The sequence below is a fragment of the Bos javanicus genome, chromosome 4 (assembly GCF_032452875.1).
Source record: "Bos javanicus breed banteng chromosome 4, ARS-OSU_banteng_1.0, whole genome shotgun sequence".
Lineage (NCBI taxonomy): Eukaryota > Metazoa > Chordata > Mammalia > Artiodactyla > Bovidae > Bos > Bos javanicus.
This window is the reverse complement of record NC_083871.1, coordinates 63,108,128-63,127,949: the sequence shown is the minus strand read 5'-3', so window position 1 is coordinate 63,127,949 and position 19,822 is coordinate 63,108,128.

Sequence of the window (19,822 nt, the reverse complement as noted above, 5' to 3'; positions counted from 1 at the left end):
ATACCTTTAGTTGCAGAAAATCCTTTCTACTAGTCTTCAGTTTGTTCTCATAAATAACCGTTCTGTAAATAGTGGTAATTTTGATGTGCCCATGGGAGGAGGTGAGCCACATCTCCACCCCTCCTACTTGTCTTGTTGTGGTACCATTTTCATACCTTTAGTTGCAGAAAATCCTTTCTACTAGTCTTCAGTTTGTTCTCATAAATAACCGTTCTGTAAATAGTGGTAATTTTGATGTGCCCATGGGAGGAGGTGAGCTCAGGGTCTTACTACTCCACAATCTTGGCAACTCCCTCTAACTCACACTTTCTGGATTCATATAGAGATTGAAATTTTATTTCAAATGACCTTTTTAAAAAATTTTTATTTGCATTTATTTTTTGCCGAATTTATCCCCAGGCTGGAAGCTTTTGTTTCTTCATTTTCTTCTGGGTTCTCTTTTTCTTCTGTGCAACCTCTTTTGACTTAGGAACAATCTGTTCTCTTTCAGTAAAAGCCATCTCAATGAGGCAGGGATGGCTCATGTATGGGTTGATTCAATCATGAGCTCTATAAGTCCTGTGCCATACCCTGGGGGCTTTGCTCTCTTGGATGAGCAAAATGACCAGAGAGTCTACATCTAAGCCCTTCAGTTCAGCATTACTGTCTTCAGTTTTGAGTATGTACAGTAAAAATTGAGCACTCTTCTTGAGCCACCAACCCTGTGTTCAGCCCCACTGTTTGGCCAGTGCACACCTACCAAATCCACCACTGTAACCACACAATGGCACACATTGCTTCTTTGAAGTGATGTCTTGCAGATACTTGGTGGCTTTTCAGACATGCATACCCTTAATGGCCTGGTCTTAATACCCTTAATGGCCTGTGGAAAATTCTGAAAGAGATGGGAATGCCAGACCACCTGACCTGCCTCCTGAGAAATCTGTATGTAGGTCAGGAAGAAACAGTTAGAACTGGACATGGAACAACAGACTGGTTCCAAATCGGGAAAGGAGCACATCAAGGCTGTATATTGTCACCCTGCTTATTTAACTTATATGCAGAGTACATCATGAGAAATGCTGGACTGGAAGAAGCACAAGCTGGAATCAAGATTGCTGGGAGAAATATCAATAACCTCAAATATGCAGATGACACCACCCTTATGGCAGAAAGCAAAGAAGAACTAAAGAGCCTCTTGACGAAAGTGAAAGAGGAGAGTCAAAAAGCTGGCTTAAAACTCAACATTCAGAAAATTAAGATCATGGCATCCGGTCTCTCACTTCATGGCAAATAGATGGGGAAACAATGCAAACAGTGACAGACTTTATTTTTGGGGACTCCAAAATCACTGCAGATGGTGATCTGCAGCCGTGAAATTAAAAGATGCTTGCTCTTTGGAAGAAAAGTTATGACCAACCTAGACAGCATATTAAAAAGCAGAGACATTACTCTGCCCACAAAGGTCTGTCTAGTCAAAGCTATGGTTTTACCAGTGGTCATGTATGGATGTGAGACTTGGACTGTGAAGAAAGCTGAGCACCGAAGAACTGATGCTTTTGAACTGTGGCGTTGGAGAAGACTCATGAGAGTCCCTTGGACTGCAAGGAGATCCAACCAGTCCATCCTAAAGGAAATCAGTCCTGAATATGCACTGGAAGGACTGATGCTAAAGCTGAAACTCCAGTACTTTAACCACCTGATGCAAAAAACTGACTCATTAGAAAAGACCCTGATGCTGGCAAAGATTGAAGGTGGGAGGAGAAGGGGACGGCAGAGGATGAGATGGTTGGATGGCATCACCAACTCAATGGACATGAGTTTGAGCAAATTCTGGGAGTTGGTATTGGACAGAGAAGACTGTCCATGGGATAGGAAGACCCAGGGCATGCTGCAGTCCATGGGGTTACAAAGGGTCAGACACGACTGAGTGATTTAACTGAACTGAACTGAACTGAATGGCCTGGGGAGTTTCAGGAGTGTTAAAGTGAACACAAAGATTTGAGCTTCTTGATTTGCATGATTTTATGGGGTTTTCTGGGTCAAGTGAATAGCAGCTACTATTGTCCTATGGAAACCTGAAAACTCTCATATTTTTACTGATTTTTAAATGTCCTTTATACATAAAGACAATTGACCAGATACACAAATGGTACTGTATTCATTATTTCCTCTTAATTTTTTGTTAAAAATTTGAGTCATCAGATTTTTAAAAGTTTATGTCAAATTAATGAGTACAATTTCTGACATTTACCAGTTTTTACATGTGTGAAAATGCATTTCTTATCCAGAGAGTACATAAATATTTGGCTGTAATACCTGCTGATTTTTTATCTATCTACCTATCAGTCATCCTATTTTTAATAATTGAAAATGCCTGAAATATTGAAATATGTTTGGCCTATAGAGTGGATTGATAATCTTCAGGATCCTCCACCCCCCACATAGCTATTTTTCATACATTTGTAAAACATAACTGCTTCCTCAGTGATTTATGATGATCTTTCTTTATGGATGTGACTTTCTTATCAGTGTATATTAGAGTGTATTTTAGAGGTAAGTATTGTGGAGCAAAGTTATTTATTATTGTTATATTTTTATATAGTGTAAATTGGATAAAAACTTAGCTTTTAACTATGCAGTTATGTTATAGATACTCAAAGTAATAATGTTCTATTACAAAGACATAGTAGAATCCAAAATTGATATATAAAGTTGTTTACATCAGCAATCCCCAACCTTTTGGGCGCTAGGGACCAGTTTTGTGGAAGACAATTTTTCCATGGGGCTAGGGGGTGGTTCAGGCAGTATTATAACATGAATGATGGGGGCAAGTGTTTCAGGTGGTAATGCAAATGATGGGGAGAGATGGAGAAGGACATGCTTGCCCGCTGCTAACCTCCACCCATGAGGCCCAGTTCCTAACAGGCTGCAGACCAGTACAAGTCCACAGGCTGGGGGTCCAAGGGACAAATGTAGGTTTTATACATATGGTGGTTGTGGTTTAGTCACTAAGTCGTGTCTGACTCTTGTAACACCATGGACTGCAGCCTACCAGGCTTCCCTGCCCATGGGATTTCCCAGGCAAGAATACTAGAGTGGGTTGCTATTTCCTTATTCGGGGGATCTTCCTGACCCAGGAGTCAAACCCACGTCTCCAGCTTTCAGGCAGATTCTTTACAGACTGAGCTACCAGGGAAGCCCAGGTTTTATATGTGTGTGTGTATATACATATATATATATATATATACACATATTTTTAAATGTTTATTTTTTAATGTTTATACACACAGGCAAATATTTGGAAGAACATTTTCAAGTTGAAACTGATGATCATTGAGAGTTGAAGTTCTGGTTAAATTATAATTTCTTTATTTTTATATTTCTCAATTTTTCTATGTAATCTAATATATATGCAATATTCACAAAACAAATGTTATATATTTCTATTTCTGTTGCTTAAATATAACTAGATTAACATTTTGTTAAACTTTATTCCAGTATATTAGATTAGATTTTGCTTTTGACATTCTTATAATTACACTTAATTAACCTCTGTATCTGAGAGAGGGTTTTACTTAAGGGCTACTTTTTTGCTCAACAAAATTAGCTGTAATAATGAGAAATAATAATTTGCAATAAAATAGGGCTGTTATATAGGCCTATCTCCAGGCCATGGTTGATGTATCTTTACCATTTTTGAGTGAAGTAAGTTGTGAGTTTTGAGGTGATCTTGAGGGGCAGGGGGCAGGTGATTTTCCCCTACAGACTTTTCTGGTTAGTTAAGTGTGGGCCTCGTGGCTTTCTCAAGGATGGGCACCCAGTCTTCTTATCCAACAGGTTCCTTACCTGGGTTTTCGTAGTTTTACATTTATTTCTTTAATTGTGAAGGCATATCTTGCACAAATTTTGTTCCAGGTAAACTCTGGCATATCTAAGACTGCCTTTACATATAAAAAGAAATTTGGTCCTGTATGAAATTTTTCCGACATAACTTTTTTCTTCAGAATTCTGCAGCTGTTGCAGTCTTGTCTTCTAGTGAAGTTGGTTCCTATTTTAGAAAGACTATAATTTCTGCCTGGAAACTCCTGAAATATTTTTTAAACAAATTCATCTTATTCAAATATCCTGCTAGTATATATATATTTGGGTATGCACCTATTTTCCTCAATTTGATCTGGTACATATTTCATATTTTGTATAAAACAGAATTGGATTTTTTTGGTCTCTTTCTGGGTGTATTTTATTTAATTTTGTGTTATTGCTTCTGTTACAATGTCCTAGTTTCTTCCTAAATTTTATATTACATATCACATATCATATTATATACCACACCTATATTTTATATTGGATCTATGATTTTTGTTGGTCTCTATTACTGTCACTCATTTGGGATCTTGCCGTTTTCATTGTGTTTTCCTTTCACTTTTTCACTTTGAGAAAACAGTTGAAGTTGTCTTCTGTGTCAGTGATTACATTTTCTTCAGTATGAATTATACCTTTTACCAGCACCAAAGATGCATTTATAGCTTACTGTTACATATTTACTTTTATGGTATTAATTCTTTATAGGATCCAGCTCATTTGTGGATCTTGATTGCTTTTAAATCTCAGTTTGTCCATAAGACTGTTTTTCCACAGAAGTCAAGGTTTTTCAGTGATGTGAGGAAGAAAAACTTCTCCACTCCCTCCTTCATTATGGTCCCAATAAGAAATCATATTCAGGGACTCTTAAGTCTTTAGCATGAATTCCACTTTTGCTTTTATGGGAGGTTTTTGGGTGTTTTGTGTTTTTTTGCATTCTTTATTTTTGTTGTTCTTGCTATTAACTTACTCCTTGTATATAAGGCTTGTTCCACGTTGGAGCTTACTGCAGAGAAGGTAATTGCTCTTAGCCCCAACATTCGTTTACTGAGAGGTGCTGACTGCACATTCCTCTCAGTTCTACAGTTGGATCAAAGATTGGCCTCATTTTTGGCGATTAAGAATAAAGCTGTTATACACATTTGAGAACAGGTTTTTGTGTGAACACAAATTTCATTTCTCTGGGATAAATGCCCAGGGGTATAATTACTGGGTTGTATGGTAGTTGCATGTTTAGTTTATTAAGAAAGTGCCAGACTATTTTTCAGAGTGGCTGTATCATTTTACAGTCTCATCAGCAATGTATGAGCGATCTAATTTCTATACATTCTTGCAAGAATTTTATGTTGGCATTATTTTTTATTTGATCCATTCTGATAAGACATTTAATGATATTTCATTGTCATTTTAATTTGCATTTCCCTAATAGCTAGCGATGCTGAATGCCTTTTCGTGTGCTTATTTGCCATCTGTACATCTTCTTCAGTGAAATATCCCTCATGTCTTTTGCCCATTTTCTAATTGAACTGTTTTTATGGGTATTTTATTTTGAGAATTTTAGGAACTAGTCTTTTCTCATATATATGGTTTGCAGATATTTTCTCTCACTTGCTAACTTTTTATCTTCTTAACAATGTTATTCACAGGGAAAAGTTGTTTAATGTTGATAAATTCTGATTTATCAGTTTTTCCCCTTATAGATGATACTTTTGATGTTAATTCTAAGAACTCTTTCGGAGAAGGCAATGGCAACCCACCCCAGTACTCTTGTCTGGAAAATCCCATGGATGGAGGAGCCTGGTAGGCTGCAGTCCATGGGGTCGCTAAGAGTTAGACATGACTGAGCGACTTCACTTTCACTTTTCACTTTCATGCTTTGGAGAAGGAAATGGCAACCCACTCCAGTGTTCTTGCCTGGAGAATCCCAGGGATGGGGGAGCCTGGTGGGCTGCCATCTATGGGGTTGCACAGAGTCGGACACAACTGAAGCGACTTAGCAGTAGCAGCTAAGAACCCTTTGCCTAGCACTAGATCATGATAATTTTATCAAATTTTTTTTGTCTTTGTTTATTTACTTTAATTTTATTTTATTTTTAAACTTTACATAAGTGTATTAGTTTTGCCAAATATCAAAATGAATCTGCCACAGGTATACATGTGTTCCCCATCCTGAACCCTCCTCCCTCCTCCCTCCCCATACCATCCCTCTGGGTCGTCCCAGTGCACTAGCCCCAAGCATCCAGTATTGTGCATCGAACCTGGACTGGCATCTCGTTTCTTACATGATATTTTACATGTTTCAATGTCATTCTCCCAAATCTTCCCACCCTCTCCCTCTCCCACAGAGTCCATAAGACTGTTCCATACATCAGTGTCTCTTTTGCTGTCTCGTACACCGGGTTATTGTTACCATCTTTCTAAATTCCATATATATGCGTTAGTATACTGTATTGATGTTTTTCCTTCTGGCTTACTTCACTCTGTATAATAGGCTCCAGTTTCATCCACCTCATTAGAACTGATTCAAATGTATTCTTTTTAATGGCTGAGTAATACTCCATTGTGTATATGTACCATAGCTTTCTTATCCATTCATCTGCTGATGAAAACTTCATTGATTCACACTTTACATTGAAATCAGGGACCCATTTTGAATTATTTTTTAATTAAGTGTGAAGTATAAGTCAAAGTTCAATTTGCAACCTATGAATGTTCTATTGCTCCAGAACACTTGTTCAAAAAGTTTTCCTTTGTCTATTGAATTGTTTCTGCATCTTTGTCAAAAGTCTGTTGGAAATATTTGTGTGGGTCTACTTCTCAGTTCTCTATGTGTTCTATAGATCTGTGTATCTTACCTTTTGTCAATACCGAGTAGTCTTGATTATTCTAGTTATATAGCAAGTCTTGAAATTGGTAAGACTGATTCCTACTTTATTTTTATTTTTCAAAATTATTTTAGCTATTTTATCATCTTTACTTAGAATAATAATATCTATATCTACAAAAAATTTTATTAGAATTTGAATAGGAATTTTAAAAATTGTCTTACATTTCTTTTTCTGATTCAAGATTCAATCCAGGATTTCACATTGCCTTTAGTTTCATTTTTTCCTTACTCTCCTACTGTCTGGAATATTTCCATCATTTCCCTTTCCTTTTATGACTTTGACAGTTTTAAGAATGCTGGTCATTTTTTTTTTTTTTTGAAGAATGTCTCTTTTACTTCTTAGAATAAATTTAAATTTAACTTTCACTATCAAAAATAAAGTAACCGTCCTTTGTTTTCCTTTTGTGGATGATACAGGCTCTATATCCAACCTCAAGAATCTTTGTCTCTCTTAAACTTTCTATACATTTAGAACATTTTTGACATATATTTATCATTACAGTATCATACAGAGTAATTTCGCTGACTAAAAATCCTCTGAGCTCTCATTATTCCTCATATCTTTAAGCCCTGGAAACCACTAATGTTTTTATTGTCTTTATAGTTTTGTCTTTTCCGTAATGTCATATAATTTGAAACACATCACATGTAACCTTTTCAGATTGGCTTCTTTCACTTAGCAATATATATTTAAGATTCCTCCATGTCTTTTATGACTTGGCAGCTTATATATTTTTAGTACTGAACAATATTCCACTGTCTGGGTGCACCACAGTTTACCCACTCATTTACCAAAGAACATCTTGGCTCCTTCCAAGTTTTGACAATTATTAATAATGCTACTTTAATCATCCATGTGCAGGTTTTTGGATGGATATGCTTTTCAACTCCTTTGAGTAAGTGCCCAGGAATGTGATTGCTGGATGATATGGTAAGAGTATGTTTAACTTTGTAAGAAACTGGCAGACTGTCTTACAAAGTGGCTGCACCATTCTGCATTTCCACCAGCAATGAATGAGAGTTCTGTTCTTCCATTTTTCACCAACAACTGGTGTTGTCAGAGTTCTGGATTTTGGCCATTCTAAAAGGTGTATAGTGGTATCTCACTGTTGTTTTATTTCACATTTTCTGAAGACATATAATGTAGAACATATTTTCATATACTTATTTGCGTATCTTCTTTGTTGAAATGTCTGTTACAATCTTCTATTTCTTAATTGGGTTATTTATTTTATTATTACTTAGTATTAAGAGTTCTTGTATATTTTTGATATATATTTTGCAAATATTTTCTCCCAGTCTATGGCTTGTCTCATCATTCTCTTCACAATGTCTTTCACAGAAAATATTTTTTTAACTTTAATGAAGTCCAGCTTAATGATTATTTCTTTCACAGATCCTGCCTTTGGTTCTGTAACTAAAGAGTCATTGCTATACCCAATGTTATCTATATTTTCTCCTTTTTTACCTTCCAGGAGGTTTGCAGTTTTGCATTTGCATTTAGGTTTGTGATCCATTGAGTGTGTGTGTGTGTGTGTGTGTGTGTGTGTGTGTGAAGAGATAAGGTCTACATAAAAATTTATTTTTTTGCTTGTTAAGGTTTGGCTTTCAAGCAACCATTTTTGAAAAGACTGTTTTTACTCCAGTGTATTGCCTTAGCTCCTTGTCAAAGATCAGTTGATAATACTTATTTGGGCCTATTTCAGGGCTCTCTATTCTCCTCCATTGATCTATCTGTCTCTACTTTTGCCAGTTCCACACTTTCTGATTACTGTAGCTTTTAAGTCTTGGCTAATAGTGTCAGTCCTTTGACTTTGTTCTGCTACTTCAATATCATGTTAACTATTTTATTTTTTTGTCTTTCCAGGTAAACTTTAGAATCACTTTGTCAATAGCTACAAAATATGTTACTGAGATTTTGATTGAGATTGCATTAAATCTACAGATTGAGTTGGGAAGAACTGATATTTGACAACACTGAATTCCTATCCATGAATATGGAATATCTTTCCAATTTTTTAGTTCTTCTTTGATACTTTCATCACAGTTTTATAATTTTCCTCATATAGATCTTATACATATTTTGTTACTTAAGTATTTCTTTTCCTTTTTGGTGGTATTACAAAAGGTAATGTGTTTCATTACCTTTTGTTTGTGTTTTATGTCAAACTCCACTTGTTCTTTGCTAGTATATAGGGATACAAATGACTATATATTAACCTTTTATCCTACTATCTGCTTATTAGTTCCAGGAGGATTGGTTTTTTCCTTTTCTTTTTTTGGGGGGGAACAATTCTTTAGAATCTTCTATATGGACAATCATGTGCTCTATGAACAAAGATTTTTATTTCTTCCTTCTAATATGTATATCTTTTATTTCCTTTTCTGTCCTCATTGCATTAGTTAGCAATTCCAGTACAATTCTGAAAAGGAGTGGAGAGAGGAGACATTCTTGCTTTGTTGCTTATCTTAGCAGGAAAGTGACAAAGAAGGATAATGTTAGCTATAGATTTTTGTAGCTATTATAAATTTCGGGACATCCCCTCTACTCTTAGTATATTGAGAGTTTTTGTTTTTGTTTTACCATGAATCGGCATTGAATTTTGTCAAATATGTTTTGTACATCTATTGATATGATCATGTAATTTTTCTTCTTGACGTGAGAGATTATATTAATTAACTTTTTAAATACTAAATCAGCTTTGCATACTTGAAATAAATCCCATTTGCTTGTCATATATAACTTTTTTAACACTGTTGAATTTGATTTGAAAACAATTTTCTGAGAATTTCTGCATCTATGTTCATGAGACGTATTGATAGTTTTTTTTTCTTTTAATGTCTTTGTCTGATTTTGGTTTAAGGTGATGTTGAGTTCAAAGACAGTTAGGAAGTATTCCCTCTGATTCTATCTTCTGAAATAATTGGTATAACCTCTTTCTTAAATTTTTTGATAGAATCTACCAGTGGTGCTTTCTGTTTTGGAAGATTATTAATCATTGATTCAGCTTTTTTAATAGATATAGGCCTAATCAGATTGTTTATTTCTTCTTGTGTGAGTTTTAGCAGATTGTGTCTTTCAAGGATTTTGTCCATTTCATCTAGATTAGCAAATTTGTGACCCAGAGTTGTTTATAATATTCCTTGATTATTCTTATAATGTCCATAGGATATGTAGTGATGTCCTTTCCTGCATTTCTGACTTTAGTCATTTGTATCCCATACTACCTCTTTTATCTTAGTTAGCCAAGCTAGAGGTTTATCAATTTTATTGATCTTTTCAAGGAATCAACTTTTGGTTTTATTGATTTTCTATATTTATTTCCTATTTTTATTTTCATTGACTTCTGCTCCAATTTTTATTTCTTCTTTTCTGCTTGTTTTGGAATAAATTTGCTCTTCTTTTTCTAGTTTTCTAAGGTTCAAGCTTAGATGATTGATTTTAGATTTTTCTTCTTTTCTACTCCTTTTTCAATGCTATAAATTTTGCTCATTTCCCTCTAAGGAATTTTGGTGCATCTCACAAATTCTGATAAGTTGTGTTTTCATTTTCATGATATTTTAAATATTCATTAATAGTTTAAAATATTTTAAAATTTCTCTTGAGATTTCTTCTTTGAATAATGTATTACTTATACATGTGCTGTTTATTATCCAGGCTTATTATCCATGTATTTGGGGATTTTATAGCTATCTATTTTTTATTTTTGTTTTAAGTTCACTATGGTCTGAGAGAAGACATATCTTTTCCATTTTTAAAAATGTATTAAGTTGTGTCCCAACCCAGGGATTTAACCCAGGTTCCTGTATTGCAGGCAGATTCTTTACCCTCTGAGCCACCAGGGAAGCCCATGTTATGGCCCAATCCTGGTGAATGCTCAATATGAGCTGGAAAAGAAGGTGTATTCTGCTACTGTTGGATTAAGTAGTCTATAGATGCAATTATATTCAGTTGATTGATGGTGTTGAATTTACTGCTTATCTGCTTGCCAAAGCTGTCTATTTTTGAAAGAAGGGTGTTGAGATCTTCAACTACAATAATGCACTCATTTGTTTCTTCTTGCACTTGTATCAGCTTTTGTCTCATGTACTTTCACAATTGATTGTTAGGTACATATATGCTAATGATCTTTATGTGTTCATGTCCTTGATTCCAGTTTCTTCTGTTTTCTGCTGGCTGTTTTTTTTTAATGAATCTTTAGTGTTTATCATCAACTCCTATTTAAGCCTCTTTGTCCTTTCTCTCTGCTGTGGGGATAGTCCTGTTTGTCTTCTCTTTCACTAATATGATTCCTGATAATATCCATTCTGCTCTTTACTGCCTCCAACCAATAGATCCACTTACTGTGGCTGTTGGGCTGTTGGCATTTACTTTAGGAGGTTCTTGAAATGAATGAGCTCTAATGATACTAGTATGTCCTTGCTCACTCAGCTCAAGATTCAGATTCCTTGCGTGGCTTAGAAAGGTCAAAAGGGCATGGTGATTTATTATATTAATATTGCAAAACACAGGGTAAAGAAGTTTCCCCAAGAGGAAAACAATGCAATTACCAAAATAAAAATGGGAAGAGGAGGATGGCAGAAAACAGCAAAGTCCATTGCAAACTTTTAACTAGGTACCTCAGTTTTAATTGGAAAGAGTCATACTGTGTAGCCCTGCTGAATAACTAAGAGAGAAAAATGCATGACTGACTCTTTACCCTGGCATCTTTCTCTTCCATGTGACCATGCTGGCAAATTACATTTTCTAACATCTAAGGTTTCTTTATCTATAGTTAATGCCACCAATGAACATACATCCTGCACTTCATTTTATCTGTACTTTCTAATAATTTTGTACTTGTTTTGGAGTCACTACACATTCGAGAGGTAATCTTTACCATACACACGTTTATCATGTCATCGTCTGTAATCCCTACTGGTTCAGTCAGTAAAGAATCCACCTGCAATGCAGGAGACCTGGGTGAAATCCTTGGGTTTGGAAGATCCCCTGGAGAAGGAAATGGCAACCCACTCCAGTATTCTTGCCTAAGAAATCCCATGGACAGAGGAGCCTGGTGGACTACGGTCTATTGAGTCACAAGAGTTGAACATGACTAAGCGACAGAACAACAACAACACATTCAAGATGTAGTCTTTACCCTACCCATGTTTATCATGTCATCATTTGTAATATTAGTAATGAATGAGATCCTTAGATCACTGGGTCGGATACTCAGAAATGAACACAGGTGCCCAAAACTCCCCTTTTCCTCCTTTAGGACAAATGTCGTCTTCTCAGAAAGTCTTTCCCATCATTGTGGTATCTAACTGGCCCATTATATCTACCCACCCTCTGTTTAATTTCATTGTAGCCTTTGGGATTATTTTGGGATTATTTCATTGTAGCCAAGTTGGGATTATTTTGTTTATTTGTTCCCTTGATTATCTTTTGGGCTCCCTCCATGAGAACAGGTACCATGACCCTCTCTCTCCTTTTGTTTCCCCAATTCTTAGCACAAGACCCTGCAAACAGGAGATGTTCATCTTACCTGAATGCTGATGCTACTGTTTGTCAAATTTGAGTTTCAAGTGTGAAATGCAGGATTTAAAATATTTAAGTGTACTTGCTGAAATCATGTTGTCCTTCTATGCTTATTAAACAACTATCTAGCACTTTACATCTCTCATTTTTTCCTTCTAAATGCCTCAATAATTTGATCTTACAAAATAATCATAGTCAGTGGAATAATTTTCAACAGATTTTCTTACTACACTTTGCACTGCAAAAATAAAATAAATGTGAAAACAATAAAAGTAAAAAGAAAAAGTAAAAATAAATGTGCTGACATCTTGGAACCATGAAATTTACTATATACTATCCATTACTTATAGGAAATAATGATTTTGACTTTAGTCTCCCCTAATTACTGTCTCATAATACTTCTATAGATAAGGTGAAAACTGTAACCTGGAATTTAAATGACATTATTTGACATTTCAGGAGGCTGATAATTTTTTTTTGATTAATTATAGTGGCAAGGTAATACATGTTACTCCATTCTCACCTACTTATTTTACTAGAACAGATTGTACACAACATATAAATTAGAGACCTGATGGTACAACAAAGAATTACCACAAAACTATTTATGTAGCAAGTAACTTCAACAATGCAATGTACTCTCATGTTAAGTAATCCAAAGTTGCGAAAATACAAAAGTGTAGAATTATATATTATTTGTTTCACAAATGATATCTTCTATTAAAAACTGAATTGCCACAAGAATTTCCTGAACAACTTACTGCCTAAAATAATAAATAATTAGTTACTAACTTGCTTGAGAGGAAACCTGTAAATGACAGGGGGAAATACCATCAAAATTATTTTAAAAAGTAATGAAGGTCAGGAGTTAATGGTTATGCATTCCTCCAGTTACATAACATTATTAGGTGCCATATGCTATTAAGATCAAAAATCACATGTGGGAATAAGTCATGGGTTATATAGCCACTCATGAAAATTTTGTGCTATGAATTTAGTACCCAAAATCATGTAATAATAATGTTTAGTTTTGCTTTGTTGGGGAAAGCTAGACACATTGCATTGTATTCAACTAAGATCCAACTCAGATTTGCTAGAGAAAATTATCAGAGGCCACTCAGATGGAAGTGGCCAGCCACCACCTACCTTTAGTCACAAGGACATTTGAATTTGTGGATATTTCAAACCCATGTGGTCTGTGATCTTTTTCTTTTTCTCCCTTGGCATGTGGTAAAGAGTTCGTCTGTTTACTAAGCCTAGATGTGTTATGCAGAGGTGATGTCATTTTGTTGTATGCTTTATGTGCATACATAATCTGTAGAGGCAGACCTAAATTAAACTGTATTTTGTGTGTGTGTGTGTGTGTGCATATGTTCTAAGTTGCTCTGCTGCTAAGTCACTTCAGTCATGTCCGACTCTGTGTGACCCCATAGATGGCAGCCCACCAGGCTCCGCCGTCCCTGGGATTCTCCAGGCAAGTTGCTCAGGATATTCATATTTATCCAGAAACATTTCAAGTTTTCTAGGATAAGTGCCAGATGTCATAAAGTTCTGAAGGACAATAAGAAAGCAGGTGAAATTATGTAATTACATTACCCAATTAAGGCTTATTTAGTTTGCTTTGTTTTGTTCTGTTTCATTTGGCTTTTAATTCCCCTTGAACCTCTTAATAAAGGCCCTTATTGCTTATTGTGAGTTGTGAGGTTTTATAACAGTAAGAGAAGCATTAATAAGGAGATTAAAGAAAGATGTTTCAAATCGGAGATGAGTTTAAGCAGGACATATCTTTTGAGTGTTCACTCCTTGAAATTAAGCTCCAAACTCTCCATTACCTCTTCAATATTGCTGAATTATAATTATTATGGGGAGGCAGAAGATGTAAAGATTATTTTTGACTAAGAACCTAAGGACCGATTCATGGAGAATTTGCCTGGCAGAGAACTTTCACTGTATTATTGCTGAAATGTCATGTGACTTTTTATTTAAGAACTCCTTTTGTGTTTGAACTAGAAGGAAAATTATAGACAAAAGTAGTATAGCCCCTACAATTTACACTTATAAAACTGAGTCTAAACAGATTAGGAAAAAGACTTTCTCATGATTATAAGTAGTTACTGGTAGAGTTGGAACTCAGTCATTCTGTGATATAATGTACTTTGCAGCTATGTTAAAGTGAAAACACTGGCCTTGAGAGGAACAGTCTGGCATCAGTGAAAAACTTCCTCATTATGTATGAACAGCTCTACTCAGGGTAAACCCAATATGATCTGTTTTCCCTCTGGTAGTTGAAGAGGCTTCTGTCTATGTATGTGAAGTGCTATTGATATCATAAGACCCATTTTACCAGATCAGCTTCTATCAACAAATCTTTCAAAAAAATCATAATAGCCACTTTTGTAGCCATTCATTCTGTGTTCTTTTCATCAACAAAAATTTTTGAGTTGTATATTTTGGAATAATTAAGATTTGTCCTAGGGAAAGAAAAGATATGTTTTGACTGGTAGATGAATTTATGCTTGCTTCATGAGAGACAAGCATCGATTTTTTAAAATGTTTATCAGGCCTATTACATCCTTTTTAAATTATTCATTAATTTTTAAAATGTGTACCATATGTTTACTGTGAGCAGGTACTATGGTGAGCAAAAGATAATAATAATTAAATATTTATGAATGAAAGTGCATAGGAAGTTTCCAGCACATGATAAATATCCAATAAATGTTACTTTTTTACCTTTCAAACTTTTCGTGGCATATAGCACTTGTCCATAGCTGTATTACAACTTTCAGTCCCTTCTTTTACTGTTTCTTCTTGAAAATATTAAAAATATAAATATATCAGCTTAATATCTATCAAACTATATAAGCTATCAACATTCCTGCCATAATCAAATGACCTCTCTGGGTTGAATCCATCAATCTTGTTTTCAGAAAACCATCAAAACAATTCAAAGAAAATAAAAGTGGTCCCCATGAGAATGAGAAAGTAGATAAACTCAATATTTGGAAGGCATTAAAATTTCATATATGAATTCTACTAAATTTTTTTGAAATCTAAACGAATTGGTAAATATGGAGGAGAATATAAATGGCTAGAGTTGGCTCAAGAAGCAGCAGCAAACTTAATAAGTTAGTAAAGGTATTTAAAGACTTGTTTATGAACTGTTCTCAAAAAGATGACAGACCATTTTGAGGACTTTCAAACTGTCAAAGGATGTATCATCTCCATTGTAGTAAAATGTCCCAGAAAATAGGGACAATATTTTAAAATACAGCTTCGTTTTGTATATATACCTATATCTGTGATCCCAAAACCGACAAATGTAACCCAGAAAAAGATCCATCTCACTGAAGAACACAGATATCAAATTTTGGAATAAAATTCAGCTGAGATATTAAAAGGAAGAAAATCAATGACTAATTCTGGGTTTATCCAGTAACACAAGCATGATTAATACCTTAGAAAATGTGTGTGCATGCAAAGTCTCTTCAGTTCTGTCCTATTCTTTGTGACCCTATGGACTGTAGCCCACCAGGCTTCTCTGCCCATTGGATACTCCAGGCAAGAATACTGGAGTGGGGTGTCATGTCCTTCTCCAAGCGATCTTCCCGACCCAGGGATCAAACCCGTGTCTCCTGCAGCTCCTGCACTGCAGGCAGATTCTTTACTGCTGAGCGACCAGGGAAGCCCCATAGAAAATTTATTACCATAATTAATCCCACTAGTGAACCAAAGGTGAAAAAACTGAATCATCAATCAACTCAACAGATACCAGAAGACCAGATAAAATTCAACAATGGCTCCATTTAAAAAAATCCTTAATAAAATACTAATCGAAGGATACTCTCAATATATTTTGAAGTGTTTTTTTCAAGGTACATAGTGGAAAGCATTCCTCCATCACTCCTCCAAGTCCGAAACAGAGACTGATAATCCAACTCAGCATGCTCTAAAGACCTCAGAACTACTTTCAAGCAAGAGCTGCTGCTGCTGCTGCTAAGTCCCTTCAGTCGTGTCCGACTCTGTGCGACCCCATAGATGGCAGCCCACCAGGCTCCCCCGTCCCTGGGATTCTCCAGGCAAGAACACTGGAGTAGGTTGCCATTACCTTCTCCAATGCATGAAAGTGAAAAGTGAAAGTGAAGTCGCTCAGTCGTGTCCGACCCTCAGCGACCCCATGGACTGCAGCCTTCCAGGCTCCTCCGTCCATGGGATCTTCCAGGCAGGAGTACTGGAGTGGGGTGCCATCGCCTTCTCCGTCAAGCAAGAGCTACAAATAGTCAAAGTAGTAGATTGGAGTGGACACTGAAAACAATACTTTTTTTTGCCATTCTGCCAATGGTTTCCCATTAAGGACAAGAATAAAACAAGTTGCCACTATGATTTCAGTCATTTAATGCTATTCTACTAGTGCAGCAATTAGATAAGAAATATGAGGAAAAAGAGCCTAAAAGGAAGTAAATTTAACTTTGGGAGCTTTTTGTTTGCTTCTTTTGCTTACAATTGACCTTTGAACAACACACATTTGAATTGCTCCAGTATACTTTACAGGCTTTTCATACTACATACTGTAAATACTACAGTATTACATGATCTGCGGTTGGTTGAACCCATGGATGGAAAACTGTAGATACGGAGAAACCACATAAATGGAGGAACTGTGCATATGAAGAGCCAATAATAAATTATGCAAACACTTTCCACATTGCTCAAGGGTCAATGTCTTTTGTGTTTAATTTTACTGATAATTTAATGGTCTACTGGAAAACCTAGGGAAAACAAAAGGAAAAAAAATACTGTATAAGAAAATTTTATACTTTGGTTGATTATAAAATAAATACATAGGAAGTGATACTTTTCTATATATCAGTAATAGGCATGATGTCTTCATTGGTACATTATATATAATAAGCATAATATAAGACTTTGGAACTTTTGGTGAAATTATGGCCAGAATTCCCATGAAGAGTTGGGGAGAAGATACAGTCTCCTGATGTGGGAAGGCAGCTTAATTAACATTATTTTCCCCTTAACTTAATAAAATAATATCCTTCTAAAATTTTTGAAGGATAAAGAAAGCTAAAGGTCAAAGAATTGATGCTTTTGAACTGTGGTTTTGGAGAAGACTCTTGAGAGCCCCTTGGACTGCAAGGAGATCAAACCAGTCCATCCTAAGGGAAATCAATCCTGAATATTCATTAGAAGGACTGATGCTGAAGCGGAAACTCCAATACTTTTGTCACCTGATGCAAAGAGCCTCCTCATTAGAAAAGATCCTGATGCAGGAAAGATTGAAGGCAGGAGGAGAAGGGGATGACAGAGGATGAAATGGTTGGATGGCATCACTGACTCAATGGACAAGAGTTTGAGCAAGCTCCGAGAGATGGTGAAGGACAGGGAAGCCTGGTGTGCTGCAGTCCATGAGGTCACAAATAGTTGCGCACGACTAAGTGACTGAACAACAACAACAGAAATTGTTTGAAATATGTATTAATATGTGTTTAAAATATATATTTTATATTTATTCAAAATTTTGAAATATATACCCGTATTATCATCACAGTGCTATACACTGTATATGTATATATATGTATATACACATATACATGTATGACTATACATATAACATCTGACTACATAATACTGTAAGTCAGGATGACTTACATTATAAATAATATTAGTTTCAGATGTACAACATTCAGTAATTTTATACATCATGAAATGATCGCCATGTTGTCTAGTTACCATCTGTTACCATACAAAGTTTTTACAATATTACTGATTATATCCTCTATGCTGTACATTACATCCCCATGACACTTATTTTAAAAGTTTGTACTTCTTAATCCCTTTCACCTATTTCACCCACCTCCCATTCCCTTTACGCTGGCAATCACAAGTTTATTCTTTGTATCTATGAGTTTGTTTGTTTTGTATTTGTTCTTTTTTTTTTTAGATTCCAGGTCCATCCATATTGTTGTAAACGGCAAGATCTAATTCTTCTTTATGTACATATAGAACTTTACCGAATTCATTTATTAGTTCTAAAAGATTTTTTGGTGGCATATTTAAGGTGTTCTACTTATAGTATCATGTCATCTGCAAATAGTTATAGTTTTACTTTTTTATTTCCATTCTGGATGCTTTTTGTTTCTTTTTTACTTTCTGAATGCTGTGGCTAGGACTTCCAATATTATGTTGACTGAAAGTGGTGTGAGTCAGCATCCTTGTCTTGTTCCTGATCTTAGAGGAAAATCAGCTTTTACTACTGAGGTGATCATCCCAGCCATGTCACCCTAAACATATCCATTTTCTTAATCTCACTTTAATAATAATATGAGATGATATTTCAGGACTTTATGGTTTTAAAGTTACATGGTTCTGCTTTCTGATAGATGCCTGAAGGTATACCTCAATCATCTCTGCAAACAAAACTAGAGATGTGGTATTTAATGAATATTTGCACAACATGAAATGTGGTAAATACCAGATTTTCTAATTCAAAGGTATCATTGAACCTTGATAAAATGTGGAGAACTATTTAAAGCAAAGGGAGTTATGCCTTAGATATATGGTTCTTCATCTTCTTGGGAAAGTGGCTCTCACTTACAGATTGATAAAAGATTAGATCCTTTCTTCAAAATATATACATGTACATACACAAACATTTTTCTCAAAGAACCATTAAAGCTCACTCAAATGTTCAGCCAAAGTTAAAAACTTGCTTTGTATGTTTTTGAGAAATTACCTATTTTTGTTTCTGAGAAAGTATAGTTTTGGATTTCAGGTCCTTTCCTCTCTAAAAAAGTTTCACATTCATCCTATACCTACAAGTGTTTCTAGCATAGCAATACAAATATGCTAAAAAAAAAAATACTGTTTTGTTAGGCCAGCATTGAAAATAAAGAATAATATAAAAAAAGGAAATCTTATTTAATGTTTATTCTCAACCCTACTAAAATAGTTACTTGTCTTACTTTTAAGACTATAACCTTTACTGTTACTTATGTCAGTCTCCTCCCTGTAGTTATCATGTTAGTTCATCAGTTTCTAACTAGTTATATTTGTCAGTATATAATTGAATGTTTCTAATTTATTCAAAATTCTACTAAATGTTTTATAAATTCCAGTCATATATATTAACACTATCTGTAGCATAACACAACATTTATTAATCAAAACATGAAGAATCACACAGCTGAAAAATATAAAACAGCAACAAAAAATACAGGTTTATTGCTTTCTTGCTATATTAGTTTTTCCTCTCAACATGTTAATATAAAGTTTTGTAATTTCCTAAAGCTTAGAAAACTTTTGTCAAAAAAAAAAAAACAAAAAAACAACAAGATAATGGGGTAAAAAGGTAAATAATCCCACTGTTTTTCCCCACAGTTAAATCATATATGAGGACAGGAGAATCAATTAGAAGACCCAACCCAGTTTCCCAAGTCGGCTTCTCTGGGCCATGGTTAATTCCTTCCTTTCATTGTGTTGCTTAATTTGAGAGCTAAAGCTCATTGCACACAACAGTCTTTCCAATTTACACTGACTTTGGGGTAGAGACTCTG